At 39.8% G+C, this 23,909-nt stretch overlaps 1 protein-coding gene across 1 annotated transcript in view; it reads left to right on the forward strand.

Annotated features, from left to right (window-relative positions):
• Nucleotides 1–23,909, forward strand: part of CCDC7 (coiled-coil domain containing 7) — a 424,140-nt gene that overhangs the window by 326,847 nt on the left and 73,384 nt on the right. The window lies entirely within an intron of this gene.

A 23,909-nucleotide genomic window follows, 5' to 3' on the forward strand; every position in this document is an offset into this window, starting at 1 on the left:
AACAGTTCCTTGAGGACATAGTTGTAATTTCTTATACCATCTTTTGTATAACAAGATGGAAAGACAAATGGAACTAGTACCATATAGGCAATATGGCTGCCTTGTGATGTGCTTATTATTAAATTTGCAATGTCAAATGGTGACAAAGATCGTCAGAATGTGGAAGAAGCTAGAATATGTGTGAAAGGTAGTGGTAGTGTGGTTAAGTGACTATTTTCTAATAAGATAAAACCAAAATGTTCTGTGGTAGCTTTCGAATCACTCCTTAAAGGCATCAGGCAAACATGAACAAAATGGCAAACTGAAAACATCCAAACTCTCGTTCCCTGACAGAAACATTGAAAAAAATTAGAATAATCTATCAGAACCAGTTTTGTGAGAGCTTCAGAAAATAGTCACAGATTTATAGCAACCAAGAGAATACCTAATTAGGAAAAGTCTCTCTTCAAATGGTAAGAAAGTTTTGTAAAACTGTCAAAGGAGTGCTCCAGCAAAAGCCAGTATGAAAAGAATATGAAAAACTCCTGGCAATCACAGCATTACTAGTAGGCCCGCCCTATTAAAACTTCTAAGCTGGGCGCAGTGGCTCACGCCTGTAATCCAAGCACTTCGGGAGGCTGAGGCAGGTAGATCACGAGGTCAGGAAATCAAGACCATCCTGGCCAACATGGTGAAACCCCGTCTCTACAAAAATACAAAAAATTAGACAGGCATGGTGGTACACGCCTATGGTCCCAGCTACTCAGGAGGCTGAGGCAGGGGAATCACTGAAACCGAAGATGAGGAGGTTTCGGTGAGCCGAGATCACGCCACTGCACTCCAGCCTGGCTACAGAGCAAGACACCATCAAACAAACAAAAAAACCCAGAATTCTTCAGGTTAAAATGAAAGAATGCTAGACAGTAACTTCAACCATATGAGGAAATAAAGATCTCTGGCAAAGATAAGTCCATTGGCAAATATAAAAGCCATTATTATTATAATTTTGGTTTGTAACTCTGCTCTTTGTATCTATAATACTCAAAAGACAAATATATAAAAATAATTACAAATTTATGTTATGGACACACAATATATAAAGACATGATTTGTGATGTTAATGACAGGGATAAGTTAGAGGGTGCTGCATAAGAGTATACTTTTTGGATGGATTGAAGTTGAGTTGGTGTCATTTCAAATTAAATTGTTATAACTTTAAGATGTTATATATTATTTGCTTGGTATATTATTTGCTTGGTAATCACAAAGAAAATATCTATGGTGCATGCATGAAGAAAAGAGAAAGGAATCAAAACATGTGCCTACAAAAAATCAACTAAACACAAAAAAGATGGAATTAGAGGAAATGAAGAGCAAAAAGGTATAACATACAAAAAACAGGTATCAAAATGGCAGAAATGTCTTTCCTTATCAGTAATTATTTTAAATGTAAATTGATAAAACTTCCCACAAAAGGCAGAAATTTGCAGAACGAATTTTTTTTTAAAAATGATCAACTACATGCTGTTTACAAAAGATGCACTTTAGATGAACAAAAATGACAAAACTTTAGCTAGATTGACTAGAGAAAAATAATAAAGTTGCTAAAAATCAAAACAGAAAGTGGGAACATTACAACCAATTTTAAAAGAATAAAAAGCATTGCAGGAGAACACTGTGAACAACTGTACACCAAAAAAACTGGATAACCTAGAGGAAATGAACAAATTGTTAGAAATATACAATCTACCAGAGCTGACTTATGAAGAAATATCTAAATAGACCCCTAACTAAGATGAATACTGAATCCTAATTAAAATTTTCCAACAAAGAAAAATCCAGGATCAGACGACTTTATGGGTGAATATTACCAAATATTTAAAGAAGAATTAAAACTAATCCTTCTCAAATTCTTTCAAAAAACTGAAGAGGAGGGAATACTTCCTAACTCATTCTATGAGGACAGCATTGTCCTGATACTAAAGTCAGAAATGCTATAAGAAAGCAAATGACAGACCAATATCCCTTATGAATAATGATGCAAAATCCTCAACAAAATATTAGTAAATAAAATTTAGTAGCATACAAAAAAGTATACATCATGAATTTATAAGTTTTATTTCTCAAATGCAAGGATAATTCAATAGACAAAAGTCAATCAGTGTGATATACCATGTTAGCATAATTAACAACAACAAAAAACCCCACTGGATCCTCTCAGTTGAGGCAGACAAAGCATTTGACCAAATTCAATACCCTTTCATGTAAAAACAGTAAACAAGCTAGGAATAGAGCACTTCCACATCATGATAAAAAGCCAAATACAAAAAATCCACAACTAACATCATATTCAATGGTAAAAGATTAAAAATGTTTTCCTTAAGATCAGGAGCAATACAAGGACACCTGTTTAGATAACTTCTAGTCAAAATAGTATTCAAAATCTATCTGGACCAGTTAGAATAGAAGACAGGTAGATGATAGATAGTTAACATCCAAACTGGAAAGGAAGAAATAAAATTATCTGCCAAGAGGTGACATTATCTTATATGAAGAAAACCCTAATGATTCCACAAAACAACTGTTAGATCTAATAAACAAATTTAGCAAAGTTGCAGGATACAAAATGAACACACAAAAATTGGTTACATATCTATGCACTGGTAGTGAGCTATCTGAAAAGAATTAAGAAAATAGTTCCATTTACAATGGCATCAAAAGAACAAAATATTTAGGAATAAATTTAACCAAGAAGGCAAAAGGCAAAAGACTTGTATACTGAAAACTACCATATAGTGCTGAAAACAATTAAGAAGACATAAATAAATGGAAAGACATCTCATGTTCATGGATTAGAAGATAACTTGTTTTTTTGTTTGTTTGTTTTTTTGTTTTTTTGGTTTTTTTGAGATTGAGTCTTCCTCTGTCACCCAGGCTGTGCAGTGGCGCAATCTCGGCTCACTGCAACCTCCGCCTCCCAGGTTCAAGCAATTCTCCTGACTCAGTCTCCCTAGTAGCTGGAATTACGAGCACATGCCACCATGCTCAGCTAATTTTTTGTATGTTTAGAAGAAACGGGGTTTCACTATGTTGTCCAGACTGGTCTCAAACTCCTGACCTCAAGTGATTCGTCTGCCTTGGCCTCCCAAAGTGCTGGGATTACAGGCATGAGCCACCGTGCCCGGCCAGAAGACAATATTATTAAGATGACAATAATACCCAAAGTGATCTACACCTTCAATGCAATCTGCAGTTCTTATCAAATTCCCATAATACTTATGAGGTTATTGTTGCAAAATAGAAAACCCTATCTTAAAAATCATAGGAATACAAGGGACCACACATATCCAAAACAATTTTGAAAAAGGAGAATAAATTTGGAAGTCTCACACTTCCTGATTTCAAAACTTACTATAAAGCTACAGTAATCTAAAGAGTGATATACTGGCATAAAGCAGACATACAGACCAATGGGGATAGAATTGAGAGACTGGAATTAAATCCTTGCTATGTGGTCAAATAACTTTCAGCAAAGTTGCCAATACCATTTACTGGCAAAAAGGCAGTCTTTCCACAAATGGTGCTTTCACAAAAAGACAGTCTTTTCCACAAACCAGATATTCACGTCAAAAGAATGAAGTTGAATCCTTACCTTACATTATATACAAAAATTAAAATGGACCAAATACCTACATATAAGACCTAAAACCATTAAAACTCTGAGAGAAAAACAGGGAAAAGACTTCATGACATTGAAGTTAGCAATTATTTTTTGGGTATGACTCCCAAAGCACAGACAACAAAAGAAAAAAATAGGTAAGTTGGACTTCATCAAAATTAAAAACTTTTGTCATCAAAAGACAGTATCAGAGAGTGAAAGCACAACCCAGAGAGTGGGAGAAAATATTTGCAAATTACATATCTGATAAGGGCTTAATGTCTAGAATATACAAGGAAGTTTTATAAATTAACAAAAAACTCAACTCCATTTAAAAGTGGGCAAGTGATTTGAATAGACATTTTTCCAGAGGAGATATACAAGTTGCTAATTTGCCCTAAAAAAGATACTTAGCATCATTGACCATTAGAGAAATGCAAACCAAAATCACAATAAGATACCACTTCATAGCCATTAGGATGACTCTTATTATAAAAACAGAAAATAAGGAATGTTGGCAAGGATGTAGACAAATAGGAACTTTTGTAAATTGTTCATGGGAATGTAAAACTGTCACTGCTGTGGAAAACAGTTTGGTTGTTTATCAAAAAGTTAAACATGGAGTTCTCATATGATCTATTTACTTCAAGGTGTAGGTGTAGACCCAAAAGAATTGAAAACAGGTACTTGTGCACCAGTGTTTATAACAGCATTATTTACATTAGCTAAAAGTTGTAAACAACCTAATCTCCATCAGCAAATGAATGCAGAAACAAAATATGGTATATACATACAATGAAATATTATTTCACTTTAAAAATGAATCATGTTCTGAAACATGCTACAAAGTGAATGAATCTTGAAATATTATGGTAAGTGAAATAAGGCAAATACAAAAGATAAATATTGTATCTTATTGTACCACTTATATGAGGTACCTAGAATAAGTAGACAGAAAGTAGATCAAAGGTTCCCAAGGCCTGGCAATAGAGGCTAATAGGGAGTTATTGCTTAATGGGTAGAGTTTGAGTTTAGAAAGGTGAAGACTTTCTAAAGATAGATGGTGGTGATGGTTGCACAACAAAGTGATTGTGGTTAATACAATTAATCATACATTTAAAATGGTTAAAATTATAAATTTTATATTATGTATATTTACCACAATAAAAATGAAGGTATTCTGATAAAAATACAAAAATTACAAAATAAATTTTATTTTTTAAGTTCCAGGGTACATGTGCAGGATGTGCAGGTTTGTTACATAGGTAAATGTGTGTTATGGTGGTTTGCTGAACCTATCAACCCATCACCCAGGTATTAAGCCTGGCATGCATTAGCTCTTTTTCCTAATGCTGTACCGTGCACCCCACGGCCCTCTGACAGACCCCAGTGTGTGTTGTTCCCCTCCCTGTGTCCATGTGTTCTCATTGGTCAGCTCCCACTCACAAGTGGGAATATGCGGTGTTTGGTTTTCTGTTCCTGCGTTAGTTTGGTGAGGATAATGGCTTCCAGCTTCATCCATGTCCCTACAAAGGACATGATCTCATTTCTTTTTATAAGCCAAAGTTCTTTTTTTTGAGACGAAGTCTCGCTCTGTCGCCAGGCTGGAGTGCAGTGGCGCAATCTCGGCTCACTGCAATCTTCGCCTCCCAGATTCAAGCGATTCTCCTGCCTCAGCCTCCAGAGTAGCTGGGACTACAGACACGTGCTGGGCGCCGTGACTCGTGCCTGTAATCCCAGCACTTTGGGAGGCTGAGGAGAGTAGATCACCCGAGGTCAGGAGTTCGAGACCAGCCTGGCCCACATGGTGAAGCCCCATCTCTACCAAAAGTACAAAATTTAGCGGGGCTTGGTGGCACGTGCGTGTGGTCCCAGTTACTCAGGAGGCTGAGGCAAGAGGCTTGCTTGAACCTGGGAGGCAGAGGTTGCAGTGAGCAGAGATTGCGCCACTGCACTCCAACCTGGGAGAGAGAGCAAGACTCTGTCTTAAAAAACAAAACAAAACAAAAAAAAAGAAATTTTCAAAATGTATGAAGAACTCTGCAGAATTTATGGATCTACAAAAATTGAACATCTCTACACTATTTTCATCTCTATCAAATATTGCAGAAAAAAACTAGTTTATGAAGGACGTAAATCCTTCTGTGCTAGACATATTAAACAGATACTTATAGAACACTTCACTCAATAAATGGAGTACACATGCAAAAATTGACTACATATTAGGCCACACATTAAGTTTCAATGAATACCAAAAAATGATTTCCACAAATCACATTTTCTATGATGCAATAAAACAGAACTAAATGATAAAAAAGATAAAAATTCTTCTGCAAAATTTAAAATCCTATTTATAAGCTGAAGAAAACATAATGGACACTAGGATATATTTGAGACTAAATTAAATTTAAAACACTACACATAAGCACTTACAAGAGGTCCTTAAATAGGTTTTTATAAGGAAATTTAAAGGTTGCATATGATAGAAAATAAGGAAAACTAAAAAGTTAGGATTATAAGTTCATAGTAAGAAGGTAGAAAAAGAAGATGATAAAATCTGAAAACTAAAAGTAGAAAAAAGATCAAAATAAGAGAATTATTTTTTTTAAGTAGAGGACATAGAAATAATATCAGTGGAATAAAAAGCTGATAGTTTACAAAGACTTATGCATGGAAGTATAATATATTTAGCAAATAAAGTAGAAGGCATTAATTGGGAGGATTTGGGAAAGGTGGCATTTGTAGTGGCATAGTTCTAAATTTTCTTCATCTCTCTTTATGAGTCATAGTTTGGTCTCTTACCATAATCCCATATTTCCCCAAGTTTTTGTTCATTCTTTTTTATTCTTGTTTCTTTATTTTTGTCTGAGTTGTTTCAGGGAGCTAGTCTTCGAGCTCTGAGATTCCTTCCTCAGCTTGGTATATAGTGCTGTTAATACTTGTGATTAACAAGACATTAAACTTTCAACTCAGCCTTATTTCTGGGCTCAGTGCAAGCCTAGCCAAGTGCTGAAGGGAGACTCTTAGGATAGAATTAACTGCAAATACTGTGAAAGGTGTTTGATGTGTGGGGGGAGTTCTTTTAATTTAAAAAGAAATGCTGACATTGGAAGAAATATCTATAAAAACAGTAACTGAACATGAGCTTTAAGTAACAGATTTCAGTGGTAACACACAGAATAAAGTTTTTGTAAAAATGATTTGCGAAACCTAAACAAATGTCTGAATGTAGCTTTCAGCAATCAAAAAGAGCAATACCTGGGGAAGGGAGAAAGTATAATCTCTAGTGTCACCCCTTTTAATATCCAAATGAACAACTTTCAATAGAAAAAAATTACAGGGCATAATAAAAAGAAGTAAGTATGGACAAATCAAAGGAGCAAAATAAATTGAGAGAAACCATTCCTGAGGAAGCTCATACAATGTACTTACTAGACAGACTTTAAAACCGCTATATAAGGCCAGGGTATGGTGGCTCACGCCTGTGATCCTAGCACTTTGGGAGGCCAAGGGGGGTGGATCAGTTGAGGCCAGGAGTTTGAGACCAGCCTGGCCAACATGGCGAAACTTCATCTCTACTAAAAATACAAAAATTAGCCGGGCATGATAATGCATACCTGTAATCCCAGCTATTAGGGAGGCTGAAGCAGGAGAATTGTTTCAACCCAGGGGGCAGAGATTACAGTGAGCCAAGATCATGCTACTGCATTCCAGCCTGGGCAACAGAGTGAGACTCCATCAAAACAAACAAACAAAAAAAAACAAAACACCCACTACATTAAATATCCTCAAAGAGCTAAAGGAAAACATGGACAAAGAACAAAAGGAAATCAGAAAAACTTTGTAAAAAAAGTGAAATAAAGATGATAAAAAATAAACAATATCCTTAGTTGAAAAGTATAATAGTTGAAATAAATAATTCATAGAGAGATTCAACAGCAGATCTGAGCAGATGAAAGAAGAATCAGTGAATCTGAACATAGGACAATTGTGATTATTAAGTCTGAGAAGCAGGAATAAAAACGAAGGAAAGGGAAGGGACCTGTGGGACACCATCGAGTGGATCAGCAACACATTATGTGGGTATCAGAAGGAGAAAAGAGAAAAGAGCAGAAGGAATTTGTGAAGAAATGACGGGTAAAAAATATCCCAAATTTGATGAAAGACATGCATCTACACATTTAAAACTAACCAAACTCCAAGTAGAATAAACTCAGAGATCCACACCGAGACACATTGTAATTCTGTCAAAATGCAAAGACAGCCCTATGGAATGACATCAGCAAGATGGCAGAATAAGATTTCCTAGTGCTTTTGCCCTTATAGAAACATCAGTTTGAACAGCTATCTACACATGAAAATACCTTTACAACAGCTAAAGAAACCAGATGAGAGATTACAGCACTTGAATGTAACGCAGATATAAGAAAGATGCATTGAAGAGGGGAGGAAGGACAGTTTTACATAATCTGCATCACTCCCTCCTTAACTTCGGGCAGCACAGTGTGGAGAGAGATATCATTAATGTGAGGAAAGGAAGGTTAAATGAGCACTGAACTTCCTTGGACCCCAACATTCAGCCCACTGGAGTAAAATCCAATGCCAGCCAGGCCCCTACAGACACAAACTCTAGGCCAGTATCTGCAGACCCAGCCTCCAGGCCCGCCCCAATGCCAGGCCAGCTCCTGTGGCTCTAGGCTTCTTCAGGCCAGCTCTGCAAATGCAGTCTCCAGTTTTGTCCCACCATCAGACCAGCTCTAGCAGTCCCAGCTCCAGGCTGGCCCCAGAGGCCCCAGGCTTCAGGCTCGCCCCTATTCCAGGACAGCTCCACAGACTCAAGCTTCAGGCCTGCCCCTGAAGGCCTCCTCTCCAGGCTGACCCTACAGATGGAGCCTTCAGGCCCATTCTGGTACCAGTCCAGCTCCCACAGATTCAGCCTCTAGTCTTGCTCCACTTCCAGGCAAGCTCCAGTGATCCCAGCCTTCAGGCCCACCTCAGCACTAGGCTGGAATTTGCAGCCCTAGAGTCCAGGCCGCCACCTGCAAACCAACACTGCCTCAACCCTGAGCTTGCCCCATAGACTCAGTCTTCTGGGCTGCCCCAGCACCAAGCTGGACCCAGAGCTTCACACCCCAGACCGATCCCAGAGCCAGGTCAGCCCCAGTAGCTCCAGGCCCTAAGCTGGCCCCTGAAAACTCAGGCTTCACATGTACCTGAGGCTCCAAGCCTGCCCCATTGTCAGGTCAGCCCTAGCAGCTCCAGGCTTCAGACTGCCACCAGCACTATACCAGCCTCTGTGGACCTATCCTCCAGACCAGTAGCAATAAACTAAGCTTTATTCCTGAGTTCAGACCCCAGGCCATCAAATCCAGCCTCAGATTCCAGGCCTATTTATGTGTATCCAACCTCTAGGCCTGCCTCAGTACCAGGCCAGTCTGCAGATACTGGTACAGGCCTGCCCAGTGTCAGGTAATTTTCTGTGGCCCCAGACTTGCCTCTGCAAACTCAGGTTCAAGGTCCAAGTTTGCTTCAGATTTACCCACTGTCAGGCTGGCTCTCACAACTCCAGGCTTTAGGCCAGCACCCATGGACCCAGCCTCTAGCTCCACCCCAGTGCCATGTCAGCACCAACAAACCCCAGCTCCAATCCATCTCCATGGAGCAAAGTTCCAGGCTCATCCAAGCACCTAGCTGTCCCTACAGACTCAGGCTAAAGGTCCACCCCTATACCAAGTCATTCTCCATGGACCCAGACATCAGACCAGTTCCCACAAATAACAAGATTCAGGCCTGCCCCTGTGGGCCCAGTCAATTGGTTCACTCCAGTGGACCCTAGCTACAGACCTGATTTTGTGGATATGGCTTACAGAATCATAGTGGATCCCAGTGCAAAGCCGGCCAATGTGGACCCAGGCTCTAGGCCCAACCTGGCAGACTTAGGCACCAGACCCACCTGCCTTCTCATCCAGCCACTAGGCCAGCCTGCCTGAGAACTCCAGCAGCAAGACTACTCATGAACCAAGCCAGATGACCAACCCATAGTCTCTGGTTGAGCTGAACGGTAAAGGGCTTTTTTTTTTTTTTTTTTTTTTTTTTGCCAAGGCCAGTTTGTAAAGACTGGAGTAAGTGCCTACTTCTTCAAATGTGAAAATACCAATGCATGGGCACAAGAATTATGAACAATCAGGAAACATAACATCACCAAAGGAACAAAAAGAGCACTAGTAATTGACCCTACATAAATGGAGATTTATAAACTGTCTGACAGAAAGTTCAAAATAATCTTAAGGAAATTCAGTTTACTACAAGAGAAAACAGACAACTAAGAAAAATCAGGAAAATAAGCAAAATGAACTCAATAAAGAGATAGAAATCATACAAAAGAACCAGACAGAAATTCTAGAGCTAAAGAACTCAATGATTGAACTGGAAAATTCCATATTGCCTTTCAATAGCAGAATAGATCAGGCAAAAGAAAGAATCAGTAAACTTGAACACAGATCATTTGAAATTACCCAGAGAAAAAAAGAAAATAAAAAAGTAAAAAAAAAAAAAAAACCCTACAGGAATTATGGGACACTGCTATAGTTTGAATATGTCCACCCAAAAGCATGCATTGGAAACTTAATTCCCAATGCAGCAGTGTTCAGAGGTGGAGCCTTAATGTGTGGTGATTAGGCCATGAAGGCAGAGTGAATAGATTAATGCTATTATCACAGAGGAGTAGGTTTGTTATCTTAGGAGTGGGTTTATTATAAAAGGGGAAATGTGATTCCATCTGTCTTTCTTTTGCCCCCTTTGTGCTTCCAAAATACGCTGGTGGGACAAGAATAGAATAGGCATTGCCATCCCAAAGTGACAAAATAGGTAAGATAAAAGGAGATAACTGGCTCCAAGTAAGTCCAAAATACAACAAGGAAAGCAACGTTAAATCTTAAAACTAGAGAATACATTTTTTTGACTTCATGTTCCACCCTCTGAGCACAGTTGGGTGGGAGTTGGGCCCTCAAAGTCTCAGGCAGCCCCATCTCTATGCCTTTGCTGGCCTCAGCCCAGACAGCAACCCTCATGGGTTGGAGTCTTGTGCCTGCAGCTTTCCCAGACTGGCATTACACCTTAGTGGTCTACAGTTTTGAAATCTCATGGCCAGCCCCACTCCCAAGGCTCCACTATGCCTAGTGGTAACTCCAACTCCACGGTCCACTCAGCATTGTTCTAATGGGGGCTGTCTGTGGTGGCTCAGACCCTGTGACATGTTTCTGTCCGGGACCCCAGACTGCCCATGACATTCTCTGAAGTCTAGGTGGAGGAAGACATGCCCCCACACTCTTGCATTCTGCATGCCTGCAGAACTAACACCACATAAACACCACCAAGGCCGACTGCTTGTGTCCTCCGGAGTGCTAGCCCAGACTGCACCTGGGGCCATTGGCACCACAGCTGGAGCAGCCAAGGAGCACCTTGCCATTCCTGGGTCCTGGCTGCTGTACTCAGCCTTGCAGAACATGGGCTCTATTGTGTTCCGCCCTTCCAGGGTCCAGAGTCACTACTCTGGGTTACCTCCTCTCTCAATGCCCAAGTTGCCACTGTGGTCTGTTGGCTCTAGAACTCAAATTGCAGCTGTGCCCTTCTCCCTAGGGCCTGAGCCTTTGGAATGCATTTTTTCTCCACAGCTGTGTCAGTGCTTCATTCTGATTCACAGGATCAGAGTTGCAGCCATATTCCTGTCCCTGAGCCAAGCTACTGAAGAGTGCCTCAGAGTCAGAGTCCTCAGTTTTGTGGAAGATTTGCATCCACCTGTGCCTCAGAGAGTAAACCTGATCCCACATACTGGATACTTCAGTAGTTTTGCAAGACACTAAGCACAGGACCCCAATTTTACAGCCACTTCAATCCTGTGCCCTGGAACATAGTGCTGCTGAGGCTGCCTGCAAGTCATATCAGACCCAACACCAAGAGGGATTTCTCAGCTAAGTTTCATTACTATGGGAAAAATGAGAGCAGGAGGTACTCCTGAAGCCTTTGTCACTGAGAACCCTAACAGCTACACAGCTACTATCACTGCCACAAATTTCTGCTGCCTAGGCCACTGAGGCACCCATAGTCATCATTGACATGGATCGCAGGTAAGGAAGCTGCACAGAGATGACACCACTGTGCCTACCTGGAACCGCAGCCACCACACCCTACCCAAAACACTACCCTCTGGTCCATCTGCAGGTGAGTCTTTTTCAAAAAAAAAAGCCACTCTATAAGTTTGGAAAGGAGACTGCTCTAACAGTGTGCAGACCTCAACACAGGTACATAAGAATCATAAAAAAGCAAGGAAAGACACCACCACTAAAGGAACACAGTAACTGACACCAAAGAAATAGAAATTTCCTGAAAAGGAATTCAAAATAATGATTTTAAGGTAACTCACTAAGATATAAGAAAATACAAATAGTTCACTGAAATCAAGAAAATAATTCATCATCTGAATGATAAAGTCAATAAAGACATAGATATTATTTTAAAAAGGAGATAAACAGAAATCTTGGAGTTGAACTCAGTGAATGAAATAAAAACTGCAATTGAGAGCTTTGACAGCAGACTAGATCAAGCAGAAGAAAAAAAATCTGTGACCTTTCAGATAGGTCTTTTGAAATGACTCTATCAGAGAAGAAAAAAAGAATGAAAAAAATGAAGAACACTAAAGGACTTATGAGACATCATTAGGTTAGCAAACATTGATATTACAGGTATTGAAGAAGGAAACAAAGTGGAGAAAGGGATGGAAAGCTTATTTAGTGAATTAAATGATGAAAATTATTTCAAGTCTGAAGGGAGACATGGATGTCTAGATCCATGAAGCTCAAAGTTCTCAAACAGATTCAGTCCAAAAAAGTCATTTTCAAGGCACATTATAATCAAACTGTCAAAGTCAAAAGAATTTTTAAAACAGCAGGAGAAAAGCATCAAGTGACATCGAGGACATTTCCATCAGATTTCTTTGTAGAAATCTTGCAGGCCAGCAGAGAATTGAATGATATGTTCAAAGTGCTAAAAGAAAAAAAAAATTAGACAAGAATACTATACCCATCAAAGATGTTCTGAGAAAGAAAGGAAAAATAATCTTTTTACAAACAAAACGTGAGGGAATTTATTACCACTATATTTATCTTACAAGAAATGCTCAAGGGATTCCTTCAAGTGGAAATAAAAGGACAATAAATACTATCATGAATACATATGGAAGTATAAACTCATCATGGGTAGAGATAAACAAAAAAATCCAGAATACTGTAATGGTGGTATGTAGATCATATATATCTCTAGAATAAAGGTTAAAAGTCAAAATTGTCAGAAATAACTAAAGCTACAATAAGTTACATAATTCAAAAAGATGTAAATTGTGACATCAAAATCATAAGTGGGGGAAGATACAAATCTACAGTTTAGATATGGGACAAAAATAAAGTTGTTATCAGCTTAAATTACTTGCTTAAAACCTAGATGTTGGCTGGGCATGGTGGCTCATGCCTGTAATCCTAGCACTTTGGGAGGCTGAGGTGGGCAGATCACCTGAGGTCAGGAGTTCAAGACCACCCTGGCCAACATGATGAAACCCCATCTCTACTAAAAATACAAAAATTCGCTGTGTGTGGTGGCATACGCTTGTAACTCAGCTGCTTAGGAGGCTGAGGCAGGAGAATCACTTGAACCCAGGAGGCAGAGGTGGCAGTGAGCCGAGATCACGCCATTGCACTCCAGCCTGGGTGACGGAGCAAGACTCTGTCTCACCTAGATGTTTTATGTAAGCCACAGGGTAATTATAGCAGATTTACAAACAATAAAGAGAAAAGAATCAAAGCTTAGAACTACAAAAAATATTAAATCACAAAGATAGGCAGCAAAAGAGAAGGAAAAGGGCAAAAGATCTACAAAATAACCAGGAAACAAATAACAAAATGATAATAGTAAGTTCTTACCTATAAATAACCTTGAATGTAAATGGAATAAATTCTTCAATCCAGGACATAGATTGGCTGAGTAGATTTTTAAAAATACACCTTCTTCTTATTAGGGTGTATTAATCTTGAATACTTTCACTTAGGTGAAATTGGGTGTTAGTCATGCAATTCAGGGAAGACTTTAGAATACAAAGGATTTACTGACATGATTCTTTACTACTTTTATGTCTGGTAGTAGATTACATATGTCCATTGGAAGATTGCATAATCAAGGCTGAACAACTAAAAGGTATTCCCTTCAAGAATAAAATGTTGAGCCATCTTAACTAGGAAAGAGCCTTAGGTAGCCAAGCAGTTGGCTGTGGGAAAGGGAGGACATGGAATTATTGGTGGAAGGAAGTGAAAAATATAAATTGAAGCCTTGTAATGGATTATAAATCCATTACTATAGTACCTGTACATATTTTAATGTATATATTAGTCATGTTTTTTTCTCCCTTTCTGTCTCTTAGTCTTATGTGTTTTGATATTAGCTTTACAATTTACTTATAAATCAAAAAACATCTGAATGAGATCAGAAGGACAGAATAACCTTTATTAGTACCACTTTTGCTGTATCCCATACATTTGGTATGTTGCATTCCCATTTTCATTTGTTTCAAGAAATTTTACATTTCCTTAATTTCTTTATTCATACATTTGTTATTCAAGAAAATGTTGTTTAATTTCCATGTATTAATACAATTTCCAAGGTTTGTCATATTATTGATTGTAGTGCATTTATTACATTGTGCTTCAAAAAATGCTTGGTAGAATTTCTTTATTTTTGAATTTATCGAGACTGTTTTGTGGTATAACTATGATCTATTCTGGAGAATATTCCATGTGCTGACAAAAACTGAGTATTCTACAGCAGTTGTGTGAAATAGTTTCTAAATGTCAGTTAGGCCTGTTTGGTCTAGTATGTAGTTTAACTTCAAAGTTTCCTGTTTTTCTACTTTTATATTAGGTTCAGGGTATATGTGGAGGTTTGTTACATGGGTAAATTGCATGTTGCTAAGGCTTGGTGTATGAAAGATCTCATCACCAAGGTGGTAAGCATAGTACTCCATAGGTAGCCTTCCCACCCATGTCCCTCTCCCACTCTCCTCCACATCAGGCAGTCCCCAGTATCTATTGTTCCCATCTTTGTGTCCACATTGCAGTATTTGGTTTTCTGTCCCTGCATTGTCTTAGGATAGTGGCCTCTAGTTGCATCTATGTTGCTGCAAAGGACATGATTTTATTCTTTTTTATAGTTGCATCATTTCCGTGGTCTATTGTACCATATTTTCTTTATCCAGTCCACAGTTGATGACAATCATGGTTGATTCCATGTCTTTGCTATTGTGAATAGTGCGGTAATGAACTTTTGAGTGCATGTGTCTTTTTGGTAGAATGATTTATTTTCCTTTGTGTATATAACCAACAGTGGCATTGTTAGGACAAATGGTAGTTCTATTTTGAGTTCTCTGGGAAATTTCCACACTGCTTTCCACAGTGGCTGAACTAAGTTACATTCCCACCAGCATTATTATAGAAGTGTTTCCTTTTGTTTTTCAACATTGCCAGCATCTGTTGTTCTTTTGACTTTTTAAAAGTAGCTGTTCTGACTAGTGTGATATGTTATCTCATGGCTTTGATTTGTATCTCTCTAATATTAGTGAGAATGAGCAATTTTTCATATATATTTTCATATATTTGTTGGTGCATGTATGTCTTCTTTTGATACATGTCCTTTGCCCATATTGTAATGGGGTTATTTGCTTTTGCTTGCTGATTTATGTTCCTTATAGATTATGGATATTAGACTTTTGTCAAATGCATAGTGAGGGTGAACAGATCAGACTTTCCCCAGTTCCATAGGAAAGTCAGCCCTGTTCTCTCTAGGTATGGCAGCCTACTCAGGCTGGAGACATCCCTTCCTTAGGAGCTGTTCAGGGTCTGGAAAGAATCCTAGTGCTTGGCAACCCCATGTAGGGTTCCCAGATTTCTCCCCATTTAGTCTTGGCATCTGGATCAATCAATATTAAATAGATTCAATATTTCAGTTGAATCTATTTGGTTTTCTCTGACTTTCCTATACCTGAATATTTATATCTTTCTCAGGGTTTGGAAAGTTTTCTGTTATTCTTAAAAATAAACTTTGTATTCCTTTTTCTTGCTCAGTTTCCTCTTGAACAGTAATAATTCTTAGATTTGGTCTTTTGAGGTTTTTAAATATTTTGTAGGCAATCTTTGTTCCATGTCATTCTTTGTTCTTCCCCCCTTCACTCTGTATTTTCAAATAGGTTGTCTTCAGGCTCACTGGTTTTTCCTCTGCTTGATCTATTCTGCTGTTGAGAGCCTCTAAAAAATTTTCAGTTCAGCAAATGTATTTCTCAGCGCCAAGATCTGTTTGATTTTTAAAATTATTTCAATCTCTGTTAAATTTCTGTGATAGATTTCTGAATTTCTTTTATTTGTAATCTTGTAGACTAGTGAGTTTCCTTAAAACTTCTATTTTGAATTTTTGGTCGGAGAACTCTCCTCATCTCATTAGCATCAGTCATTGTTTTTTTTGCTTTTCCAATTGAAGAAGTCATAGTTCCTTGTTTGCTGTTATTTATTGGGGATGTATTCCTGTATCTTTGCATTTAAGGATTAATTATTTATTTGTCTTCTTAGTCTGGCTTGTTTTGGGTTTTATTAGATACATTTGCTTAGAGATTCTTTGCAATTTCCATATTAAATTTTTTTCACTGCCTTATTTTTGGCACTAGGTGGAGCCTTAAACCCAGGTTTCCCTTGGCCTTAGTAAACAAAGCAATGCCCTTCTGAAAGTGGGTGTTCCCAAAGGTGTGGGAAGGGTAGCTGGAAGTTTGTGCCCAGAGGACCTGTGGAATATACCTCCTACACAATAGTGCTTCTTGTATGTTATTAAATTTTCTCTTGCTGCGTTTGGATCCTATATTTGTTTTGGGCCTTTGAGAGCCACTCTTAGTAGCCACTGATTTGATATCCCCTTTAGCCAAGTTACAGAGCAGTTTCGAGGGCTAAGGATGATAGGCTTACTTCTCCCTCTGTCTCCTCTGTTCTCAGGGATATTTCTCACTTCAGGCTCTCTTATTCTTCCCAGGGATTGAGGCAGGGACAAGTCGCTGTCTGCTTTGAGTTTTTGTTGCTTCTCTGTGGTCCTAAAAATTGTCTCATTCTCATAATGGGTTCTTGGATATTGCTGGTCATAATATTGATGCTGTATATTTCTTTATGGCTTTCTGTGGGGGAAAGGGAGTAAAGCCAGATTGCTTCTATGCCAACATTTTAAAACCAGAAGCTTTCAATACTCAATTATTGTTTAGTAATCTCCCACCAACTGTCTTAAGTCTGTGGGTTCTCATTTGCTCACAGATAATTCTGCTACAAACCTCACATCTGCCTGCATTTCTGGCTGCAACTATGTGCAAAGGATAATGGCATATCTTCTATCTCCCAAATATGGTATGGATATCTTTTTTTGGTAAATTCTATCTTAGAAAAGTACAGAGAAATGGATTTAGCAATGTAGTTTCCTAAACTTTCTGTGCAGAGAATAGATCTTAGAAACATGGAGCAATGATACTTATTTGCCATGCCCAAAATGCTTCTTTCATTTTCTCAAATGTTTTATATTTCACTCCATCAGAGGGCCTTTGCACTTGCTTTTCACACTTTCTGAGATATCTATTTCCCAGAATTCAGTATTTGGAATTCCTGAAGAAGAATAAATAAAATGTACAATATATTATAAGGCATAATTGAAGAATTAATTTTACAATAATGGATGACCCAAATCTTTAAGTTGAAAAGACATCCCAGGACAAATTGGGAATTAATAACATATAAAAATAACCTGGTGAAATTTACTGGCCTTTTAAAATTATTTTAAATATACAGAATTCTAGGGGCATCAGACTTTACCCTCTCCTCCAAAAATTCCACACAAAATTTAAAAGACAATCTACTTAAGACGGGGGAAGAAACAAGGTGACCTCAGAATTGTTCTAAGAAGTCATTATATGAAAAGATACTTGCACACGCATGTTTATAAGCAGCATAATTCACAATTGCAAAAATGTGGAACCAACCTAAATGCCCATCAATCAACGAATGGATAAACTGTGGTATGTGTGTGTATATATGTGTGTGTATATATATACACACACACACATATATACACACACATATATATACACACACATATATACACACACATATATATGTGTATATATGCGCGTATATATATGTGTATATATATGCGTATATATATATACATATGTGTATATATACATGTATATATACACATATGTGTATATATACATACATAATATATATCATGGAATACTACTCAGCCACAAAAAGGAATGAATTGATGGCATTCTCAGTGACATGGGTGACATTGGAGTCTATTATTCTAAGTGAAGTAACTCAGGAATGGAAAACTAAACATTGTATGTTCTCACTTATAAGTGGGAGCTAAGCTACGAGGATGCAAAGGCATAAGAATGACACAATGGACTTTGGGGACTCAAAAGCAAAGGGTGGGGAGGGAGTAAGGGATAAAAGGCTACAAATTGGGTGCAGTGTATACTGCTCGTATGATGGGCGCACCAAAATCTCACAAATCACCACTGAAGAACTTATATAACCAATACCACCTGTTCCCCAATGATTATGGAAATAAAAACATAATTTAAAAAATAAATAAAAAATAAAAGGGAAAAAATTTGCTAGTGGGTCACTAGGGGTGATGGTGAGTGGTGCCACTTCCACTTCCACCCCTTGATTACTGGACCTATGAATCCTGGTTATGGGAGAAAGAGTACCACAAATTGGGTGTTGATTCAGAGCATACACAGCCTTCTGGAGAACTTTGCCCCAGCCCTGTAAAGTATTGCCACCTAATTGGCATTGTAATTGTGACTTCAAAAGGCCATTCCACCTTTCTATCAATCCAGCTGCTTCAGGATGATAGGGAACATGGTAAAACCAGTGAATTCCATGAGCATGAGTCTACTGCTGCACTTCTTTATCTATAAAGTGAATACCTTGGTCAGAGGCAATACTACGTGGAATACCATGATGGTGGATAAAGCATTCCATGAGTCCATGGATAGTAGTTTTGGCAGAATCATTGTATGCATCATAGGCAAACGCATAACTGGAGTACGTGTCTATTCTGGTGAGGACAAACCTCTGCCCTTTCCATGATGACAGAGGTCCAATATAATCAACCTGCCACCAAGTAGCTGGCTGATCACCCCGAGGAATGGTGCCATATAGAGGGCTCAGTGTTGGTCTTTGCTGCTGGCAAATTGGACACACAGCAGTGGCCGTAGCCAGATCAGCCTTGGTGAGTGGAAGTCCACATTGCTGAGCCCATGCGTAACCTCCATCCCTGCCACCGTGACCACTTTGTTCATGGGCCCATTGGGCAATGACAGGCGTGGCTGAGGAAAGAGGCTGAGTGGTGTCCACAGAACGGGTCATCCTATCCACTTGATTATTAAAGTCCTCCCTGCTGAGGTCACCCGTTGGTGAGCACTCACATGGGATACAAATATCTTCACAGTTTTTGACCAGAGAGGTCCATCCACATACCTCTTCCCCAAATGTCTTTGTCACCAATTTTTCACTCATGCTTCTTCCAAGACCCTGACCATCCAGGCAAACTATTGGCTACAGCCCATGAATCAGCATATAATTGCACATCTGGCCATTTCTCCTTCCATGCAGAGTGCACAACCAGGTGCACTGCTCAAAGTTCTGCCCACTGGGAAAATTTCTCTTCACTGCTGTCCTTCAGGGATGGCCTAGAAAGGGGCTGTAGTGCTGTAGCTGTCCACTGTTGGGTGGTGCCTGTGTATCATGCAGAATCATCTGTGAACCAGACCCTACTATTCTCTTCCTCTGTCCACTGATCATAGGGAACTCCCCATGAGGCCACTGGTGCAGGCTAGGGGAGAGAAGGCAGGGTGGCAGGAGTGGGGACCATGGGCATTTGAGCCACTTCCTCATGTAACTTACTTGTGCCTTTAGGAGCTGCTCAAGCCCGATCATGTATATACCACTTCCATTTGATGATGGAATGCTGCTGCGTATCACCTACTTTATGGCTAGATGGGTCAGAAAGCACCCAGTTCATGATAAGCAGTTCAGGTTGCATTGTGACTTGATGACCCATAGTCAAATGTTTAGTTTCTACCAAAGCCCAGTAACAGGCCAAGAGCTGACTCTCAAAAGGAGAATGATTATCTGCAGAAGATGGCAGGGCCTTGCTCCAAAATCCTAGAGGGCTCCACTGTGATTCACCTATGGGGGCCTGCCAATGTCTCCAAACAGCATCCCTATCTGCCACTGACACTTCACGCACCATTGCGTATGCTGGGTCATATGACCCAAATGGCAGAGCAGCTTGCATAGCACCCTGGACTTATTGCAGAGCCTTCTCCTGTTCTGGACCCCACTAAAAATCGGCAGCCTTTTGGGTCCCTGGATAAATGGGCCAAAATAACACACCAAAATGAGGAATGTGTTGCCTCCAAAATCCAAATAGGCCCACTAGGTGTTGTGACTCCTTCTTGGTTGTAGGAGGGGCCAAATGCAGCAACTTATCCTTCACCTTAGAAGGAATATCTTGACAGGCCCCACACCACTGGATCCCTTGAAATTTTACTGAGGTAAAAGGTCCCTGAATTTTAGTTGGATTTATTTCCCATCCTCTGGCATGCAAATGTCTCACCAATAAGTCCAGTGTGTTTGCTACTTCTCACTCACTGGATCCAATCAGCATAATGTCATCAATGTAATGGACCAGTGTGATATCTTGTGGAAGGGAAAAGCAAACAAGATCTCTCCAAACAAGATTATGACACAAAGCTGGAGAGTTGATATATCCCTGAGGTAGTACAGTAAAGGTATGTCGCTGGCCTTGCCCACTGAAGGCAAATTGCTTCTGGTGGGCCTTATGGACAGGAATGGAGCAAAAGGCATTTGCCAAGTCAGTGGCCACATACCAGGTATCAGGAGATGTGTTAATTTGCTCAAGCAATGAAACTACATCTGATACAGCAGCTGCAGTTGGAGTAAACACTTTGTTAAGCTTACGATAATCCACTATCATTCTCCAAGATCCACCTGTCTTCTACACAGGCCAAATGGGAGAGTTGAACGGGGATGTGGTGGGAATCACCACCCCTGCATCTTTCAAGACCTTGATGGTGGCAGTAATCTCTGCAATTTTTGTAAGGATGCGATATTATTTTGATGTATGATTTTTCTAGGTAGAGGCAGTTCTAATGGCTTCCATTTGGCCTTTCCCACCATAACAGCCCTCACTTTACCAGTCAGGGAGCCAATGTGGAAGTTCTGCCAGCTACTAAGTATGTCTGTCCCAATTATGCATTCTGGCACTGGGGAAATGACCACAGGGTGAGTCCAGGGACCCACTGGAGCCACTCTATGTCGGATCTGAGCTAAAACTCCATTAATTACCTGACCTCCATAAGCCCCTACCTTAACTGGAGGATCACAATAACATTTTTGAGTCCCCCGGAATCAATGTCAGCTCAGAGCCAGTGACCAGTAGTCCCTGAAAGGACTGATTATTTCCCTTTCCCCTATGCACAGTTACCCTAGTAAAAGGCTGGAGGTCTCTTTGGGGAAAGATGGAAGAAAGATTAACAGCATAAACTGTTGGTAGTGAACTGGGATCCTTCCTCAAGGGGATCCAGCCTTTCCTTCAAGTAAACTGGTTCAAGTTTACAAACTGTAAACTGGTTCAAGTCTGGAAATTGGTTGAGGGTCCATGATTCTGTCTTTATAATTCAAATCAGTCTTTTGTCCACTTGACATGGAATTTTTCTGCTTATATAAATTAAGTAAAAATGCAGTGGGCTTCCTAGCAATTTCACTTCTAAAAACACCGTGATTAATTAGCCAATGCCAGAGCTCTACATGAGTCAGACTATTCTGATTGCTACTTTGCATCTGCTGTCCATTGCAGTAACTATGCCCACCTTGCCTTTGATGGTTGAGTGCCACCGCTTGGCCTCTGCCATCTTGGGATCCAATTATTCCCACTGCATTTAAATTTTATAGCTGAAGTGACTGTGGTTCCCACTGTAAGATCTGGCATACAGAGAAGAGCAATCACAGAGCTCTTCAAGGATGCAGGTGCTGCCCACACAAATCTATTTCATGAAGTATTGGTCAAGATTATGTCTTCTGGACCCTCCCAGCTGGGACGAGTAGGTCTAAAGTGACTAATCCACTCTAGCATCCTGATCTCCTAAGCCTTTGGATCTTTTTCTCTACATTAAACCCAGAGAGATCAGGCATTTCCAGCTCGATCAGGCATTTCCAGCTCGCTCACAGTGGGCCATCTTTTAATCCATATTTCAGCTAACAAAGCAAATAAACTATTAGAATCTTTTTTAACTCCCCAGGCTGCAACATTAAATGCAGAATCCCTGCTTAGTGGGCCTAAATCAATAAATTAAGCCTGTTCCAACTTTATGTTCCTTCCACCATTATCCTACACCCTTAGTATTCATTCTCATGCATGTGCTCCAGATTTCTGCTTAAATAAATTAGAAAACTCAAGCAGTTCTTTTGGAGTGTAGTGCACCTCCATGTAGGTTACACTTTGAACCTCAACTCCAGGGGTCTGCCAGGACTTCAGCCTAATTATAGGTCTAGAAGCAAACGGGGGTGTTGGGAGTGGGTCCTGAGGAAAATCAGCATTGTCTTGCCTGGCACCTGCCCCAAGGGAGGCCATCACTGTTACCTCAGGCAGTGCAGGGTTAATTTCCTCAGCAAATGTGGAAGGGCTGATGGCAGCGTGGGTCATAGATTGGGGAGGGGGTGTTGCCACCACTTGGAGTGGGGAGGCTGTTTCCTCCACCCAAAAAGTCTCATCAGAATTTAGGAGCTCAGTGCCTCCAGCCTCATCAGGGTCCTCCCACATGTCCCCATTTTAAGTTGCATGGTCCCATTCTTTTCCAATCAATGTCCTCACTTTAATAGTAGATACCTGGTGAGGTTGTGCATGGATCTTTTGTTGCAGGTCAGCCACTCACAGGATAAGAGCTTGTGTCTGATTTACCACAATTTCAGCTTTTTTTCTACAGGAGATAAGACTCTCACTTAGGGCAATCTTAGAAGATTTGAGGCTTAGTATGTGCTTCTAGAGCTGGGAGATAGAATCCCTGACTTCATTTTCTTTTATCACATCGTCTAGTGAACTTAGGAGCAACCAACCAACTTCTTTACATTCTGTAGTTCTTCACATATGGTCAAAGGTATTATGTATAGAGTTACTAAACTCCTTGCATCTCTTGAGCAGTGAATCAGGAGTATCAAATGCATTTATTTTGTGTAACTCTCTAAACAGTTCACACCAAGAACTATCAGTGTTCTCCATACTATTAGAAGTAGAATCCTTAGCATTTTGGGGTCTAATCATATTAAGCAGGCAACTCCAGAAACCCCAAAGGCAACTAAATACTCCATCCTTAAAATTCTGTTCCTCTAGAACCACTCCCAGTACCAAAATCTGTATTAGGGTTCTCTTGAGTGCTGGACTAAGAGGATAGATGTATAGACAAAAGGGAGTTTATTAAGGAGTATTGTCTCACACAATCAAAAGGTGAGGTTCCTCAGTAGGCCATCTGTAAGCTGAGGAGCAAGGAAGCCAGTCCTATTTCCAAAACCTCAAAAGTAGGGAAGCTGACAGTGCAGCAGAAGGCCTGAGAACCCCTGGAAAACTACTGGTGTAGGTCCAAGAGTCCAAAAGCTGAAGAACTTTGAGTCTGGTGTTCAAGGGCAGGAAGCATCCAGCACAGGTGACAGATGTAGGCTAGGAGACTAAGCCAGTTTAGTCTTTCACATTCTTCTTCCTGCTTTTATTCTGGCCATACTGGCAGCTGATTAGGTGGTGCCCACCCAGATTGAGAGTGGATCTGCCTCTCCTAGTCCACTGACTCAAATGTTAATTTCCTTTGGCAACACCCTCACAGACACACCCAGGAACAATACTTTGCATCCTTCAATCCAATCACATTGATACCTTGTTTTATTTCATCATAATTTGAGAATATAACGGATATGATTTTGAATTTTTAATATTTGTTTAGACTTGTTTGTGGCCTGATATGTGATCTTCCATGTGCCAATGAGAAGAATGTGTATTCTGCACTTGATCTTAGCCAAAAGGCGAAGTGATGAGAATGTGTATTCAGTAGTTGTTGGAGGAAATGTTC

The sequence above is a fragment of the Pan paniscus genome, chromosome 8 (genome assembly GCF_029289425.2).
Source record: "Pan paniscus chromosome 8, NHGRI_mPanPan1-v2.0_pri, whole genome shotgun sequence".
NCBI classification, from domain to species: Eukaryota; Metazoa; Chordata; class Mammalia; order Primates; family Hominidae; genus Pan; species Pan paniscus.